Genomic DNA, 6,000 nt, shown 5'->3' on the forward strand with positions numbered 1-6,000 from the left:
TTCCTTATTCAGAGTCCCTTCCAGATAACTCAAATCCAGCTTCCTTCCATGGGGCTGTGGCAGTGTCTACCTTAGCCCGTGAGGAAGAAATAGTAACCAAAGCGAGCTCCTACTATGTGCCCAACCCTGTTCCAGCACTTAATATATTTCAGTTCGTTTCATTCTCACAACACTCCTTTGGATTATCTCCACAGAGCCACAGAAAAACTCGTTAGGCAGCCGTGAGCACGAGTTAATAAGTGGTGGAGGTGAGATTTGAACTGAAGCAGGAGGAGTGCCTCAGAACATACGTGCTGAAGCTCCATACCACATCAAGGGAACAGCCAGGAGCGCTGTTTTCCCTCCAGGTCTGTCTCCTCACACCGTCACCTGGAGCAGCTCCAGCCTCAGTTAGCTTTCCAGGCATGAGTCGGGAAACCCAACCCAAGGAGCACATGCTAGGTTCTGCAAGGATTTCATGGGAGCCAGCCTCACCGGGTTTTGTGGGAAGTACCACCTGCTCTCCTCCACGAGGAGGAAGAGAATACCATGGCCCCAACGTCTCTGAAGAAATTCTCATTGATGAACTCTTTACAGAGTCCTTATATGGTTTTGTTGAGCTAAAGATCAAAGAACCGATTTGGGGACCCTCTCACTTGTAAATCCTACTCAGACAGCCCAGAACTTCCCTTTAGACACAGGGTACTTGGTACCTGGTGCCTTCATCTTTGGGGCCTCAGCTGAAACTGTCAAGAGAGGAAACATCCCATTTTAACACTCCATTTGGTAAACTGTTCAGAGTCACATAAATAGATAGTTGTAAAGCCAGAAAGAAAGTTGTCACCTGGCTAGAAATAAATTGTTAGTAGATCTCCAGAGAAACTTGCATTTTCTCAGGGATCAAGCTAAAGGGTAAAATGGCAATATATGGGTATACTTCTGTGTTTGCGTGTGTGTGTTTGTGTGTGTGTGTGTAATCTGTCTGCTATTCATTCTGCCTTCTCCCTTCTTCCAATAACAGCAAACTGATTTTCTTCTGAGGAACTCCTCGCCCATACCTCGGGCTGTGTGATTCAGGCAAGGTTTACCCGGTTTCCATAGTTCTAGGGATGGGTCTGTGAACTCAGCCCAGAAATTCCATTTCCCAGGCCACAACAACTGGTTGAGGGATGTACAAGGGACATGATTTAGTACAGTGAGAGTTTCCTTAGAGTTATTTGGGAACTTTTAGAAAACAGGTACTTTATTTATCCTGGGCTTGCTGACTTGGTTAAATCTAACTGGTAGTCAATTTTGCCACCTATTGAGATGACCTACCTAAGCATGAAGCCAAAACACAGGAAAACAATCCAAAAAGAGAGAAAGAATCACCATAGCATAATGGGAAACCCTGGATCCAATCATATCTGAAGGCAAAGACCTGAAATTTTCCATTTTATTGAATCAATAAACTCATTTATCAATCACCTTCCAAATAAAAGATCATGATTGAGTATTGTTTTCAACATTAGCAAAAGATGAAGAGTTTTCGCAAGGCCTATCATTGAGTGTTGATTGATTTTCCTGACATTCCTGAAGGTCTATTTCACATGTGGTTGATTTCTATGCCCAGACACTGTCAGTGCCCCATCTATATCTGTTTGGTAATCACATTTCTGCATAACCATTGTCTTCCATCTTCAAGCACCTGAGACTCTTTGCTTGAGCACTTCAGGCCATGGAAGACTTTTCTGCTCATTTGCTGTAGGCCCGAATTTCTGGGCAGTTTATGCCTCTTGGAAGCAGCCCTCAACTAATGACTGTCAGAATTTGGTGGATAAATACTCCGGTTCCTTCACCAGTTATTTGAGATGACACACAGCCTACCAGAGGTCCCTAACAAAACGGAGCCACTACATCCATAGAGGTAGCCTGCTCAATAACAAACCTTTAATTGGCTTCCTTCTCTATCCTGTCACCATTTCCCACCTGCCTATGAGCTTCTTGAGATCACCTCCGAAAGAAACTACTTGCACTTGGGTCTGCTTTTGGGAAAACCCACCTAAGACACTTTGCACTGGCTCCCTGTCCTCCCACACACCTACACACTCAGCGGTGATGATTCGCACAATCACTGAACATAGACAGGTGTCACTCCCCTGCGCTTTCAAAAGCGCCTCAAATGCCACTTCTCCGAGGATCCATCTCCTGGGGCCAGTGAAGGCACAGAAGATTCTTTAGTTGTTCCTTTTTCAATTCTGAGGCTTGCAACTACTCAATACATGGGAGGACCTTATCCTAAGACTACACCTTGTCCCATCTCCCACAACCACGCCAACTCTTCAGAGGAAGCAAGACAGAGGAGTGAGACAGGTAGCCCTCCTAGAGAAAGGAACTACAGAGTTCCCTTGACCCTCTGAATATGAGAGGCTCTTTCCCTTTTACCAAAGGGAGAGAAATGGGAGAAGGATATAGTTTCCATAAAATTTATCCTACATTCTGGGACAATTTTGAGAGTAAAATAATTACTCCAGGACGACTGGTGTAAAGTGGGACTGTCACATGCACCTGGGACATAAGGTCACCCTAGGTAAGATGCAGGATAAAAACAAAGGAGCAGATCTCTCCTTAAGTGAGAGGCTTAAAAGTTTCCCCAAATCCCTCTGCTAAGCAGGACTTTAACCCTTCCAGGGCGGCCCCCTTCTCTGCCAAGTCTTATATCCTAAAATCACCTTTCCATTCACCAGCATGCTTCCTATACTCCCATCTATTTTCCACCTCCTCAAGAAAGGTTTATGTTCTCTAAAAGGATAAGCACTTTACCTGCCCTCTAGGAACATTTGCATTGGAGAAGATCATGTTTGTTCAATTATCGAATATACTATGTAAAAGAAACAGAGATAATGTGGCAAGTCAACATTTTTGAATAGTATGGAACAGATGTTTGGGGACAAGGAAACTTTCATAGACTCTGCTAAAAAAGAAATTGAGCTTATAGCTGTAGGTTTCCCGGTGTGGAGATTGCCTGGGGAGTCTCAGAATAGCTCCCCGCCCCATGTAGACAGCTGGTCCCTGCCCTGCCATGTAAAGGGTGCCCCCTGGAGTCTCACAGGGAGAAAGCCCTGCCCTGGTCCTTGCCTCCAGGACTCAGACAGCAGGCATAGGTAGAGTCTATCTACACAGACAGTTTGTGTGCTGGGATTCGGGTCCCCACCCCCCAAAATTGTCTACGTTCTAACATGGTCATGTCTCAGAGAATCATGAGTACGTTTTCTTCCCTCCCTGATCAGGGTGCCACTGCTTAAGCATTTTTCGTAAATTACGTGCAGCAATTCTATCTTTGCCCTCGTCTTATTGCACAATCTCTCCCAGTTATTGCTGTTTCCTTCCATTTTATTGAACCAAGAAAATAGAAGCCCATACCTATTCGTGCACGCACACACACACACGACATACACACCCTGTCTCTATGCCCTTTAGACATAGGTTTTCCAAAGAAAACAAAGACGATTCAGTCCTGCACAATTGCTCAGGTAATGTTTCAAAAATTTCCAATGTGTATTTTTGCATCTCTGAAAAAAATCACCTTTGCCCTGAATAATAACATATGTCTAGGGGGAAATTGTAAATTCCTAGTAGAAGAAATTCAAAGAGAAAAAAGCCAAGCTGATTGTTTCTGTTAGGAATTGAATTTTGCTGCTAGGAACAGAGAACTGATTCTAGTGACTTAGACTTGGGAGTTTCTTCTTTCACTAAAGGAAGTCCAGAAGTGGACCCTCTAGGATGAGTACGGTGAAGTCATAAAGTCATTAACAGCCCAGGCTCCTATTTTCTTCCTCCACCATCTTTAATGTATGGCTTAAGTTTCCAAGGTCGAAAGATGGCTCATGGAGTGCCCCCATTGTATTGGCATCCCAGAAAGAAGTAAAAGATGGGGCTCTTTTGAGGTTTGGGGTTCCTCTGAAACGCAGAATATTGCTAAGTAAATGACCAATCTCTCTTAAACCTTTGTCTAATATGGCTGTTTGCTAAACAATCACTTAGGTTATTGCTCAGTCTTCTCTTGGGGAAAAAATGTTCAGTTTCTTCTACAATTGATTTGTCCCTGTGCTCCTCTCTCTAGGGTGATAAGCAATCTCTGGAGGAACGAGTGTGTGGCTTGGGTGACTTGGCATCTTTGGCAGGAGAGTGCCATTCCCTGCCTTCATGGTAGGCCTTTGCTGACATCCACAGAGCTCTCATGCCCGGTCCCTGACATCCTACTAACTAGATGTCTTACTAGCTGCCAGGACCAAAGATTGTAACAGTTGAACTCATGGTTCATTTTTGGGCCACAGTGAAGCTTGCTATATCTCTACCTTCCTGATTCAATTTCTTCTCAGCTCTTACTGGATATAGACCATTATACCATCTCCCCATTCTAAATATACTCTCTTACTTGGAAACCCACCTATCGCCTGTGCTCTCATCTCAACTCAGTGTCCTCACTACATGGGAAATGAAAGAGGCTCTGGAGTGACCCTAGAAACTCCATGTGTCTGACTATACCACTCTCCCCTCTTAAATGAACCAGGCTGCCCCCATGGTAGTGTGAGCTATCCTACACAGCAATCTCCTCCTTAGGTACCATGAGGGAAGTAAGGTAAGAATCCACTTCCCCTGGGTCTACCATCATTTACCAAACACACTCTTCTCTCTGGGTCAAAGCTATAAGAGAGAAGTCTGGATATAGTACCTGACCTCTTGTAAACATTAATGTGTTTTCCACTTTTGCCATTCTAAATACATGAACTCATAAGCTTGGCACTAATAGACCTAAAGTATCCATCTGCTGAAGGAAGATTAGAATTTATTACAAAGGGAAACCATTTATTACAGTGAGAATGAAAAAAGGAAGGAGATATTCTGCTTCTGATATGCAAATAGCTTTAAGCAGTAAGAAAAGTGCCTTGCAAGCCAGAACATTGTCTTGAAAAATGATCTCCTAAACTTTTTTCATCTGTGTTCCTCACCCTCTTGCATTTCAATAACCAAGTCTGGAGGATCAGCATCAGAGTTTGCACCCAGCCCAGAGAGAACATCCCTGTCTCCATTACGGCTTGAGATGAGGTCAGAGTCATAAAAGAGTGTGGGGCAGAGGTGAAAGCTCCCAGGAGATGGCAGGAAGAAGGAGAGGTGGAAAGATAACAGAAGAGGAGTGAGAAGAGATATTAGTTGACTAGAGAGAAAGACTGTCAGTCATGTTTTCAAGCCTTTTCAAAGCTTGAGTCTTGATCATCCAAACCAATCTGATCTTGTCAGGTGGAGGGGGCCCTGAGATTTAGTTTTCTTCGTCACCTTTGTTTTCTATATGCTATATAAAGGACATGGACGTGGTTGAGAATCTGGTATGGATTCTGGCGGATGGGATGTTTGGCAGGGACAGATGATTTTATAGGAAGAGCTACAGAATAGACCACCAGATGGAGCCCAAGTGAGCATCACAACCTGCCATTACAGGGGTCTGTGGTACCATCAAGGACTGAGGTGGGGCCATCATTTCTTTATTCTGTCCACCAGACTCTTACCAAGCTGTCAGAAAGACCAGAGCATGCACCACCTCACCCCAGGCACAAATTGGCGCAGAATGCTAAGTGGATAAGCAAGAACAAGGTAGAAAGAGGACATTGCCCAGAGACTGTGTGGGGAAGGGCAGTGGAAGTGTATCAAAGGGCAGCAATGCTTCCCAGTCACACCCCTCTCCCCAGACACTAAGTCATCACTTAGGAAGAAAAGCATAGGAGAAGTCGTGACTCAAATTGAGCCTTTCCTTTTTCCAGAGAAACTGAGTATTAATTACCTAAAGGAATTATATACATTATCTAATTGGTTTCAGTTTTAAACAAGATTGGGTGTTTAGTAATTTCTTTTCCTAACCTCTGATGAATAGAGGTTGTCTTTGCCCTTCTAAGCCACAGAAAGAATTAGGTTTTTGACTCCCATTATATTAGGATTCTTTCTCAAATATTAGACTCAAAATCCCATCCAATCACTTGCTCCTCC

The sequence above is a fragment of the Equus caballus genome, chromosome 16 (assembly GCF_041296265.1).
Source record: "Equus caballus isolate H_3958 breed thoroughbred chromosome 16, TB-T2T, whole genome shotgun sequence".
Taxonomy (NCBI): domain Eukaryota; kingdom Metazoa; phylum Chordata; class Mammalia; order Perissodactyla; family Equidae; genus Equus; species Equus caballus.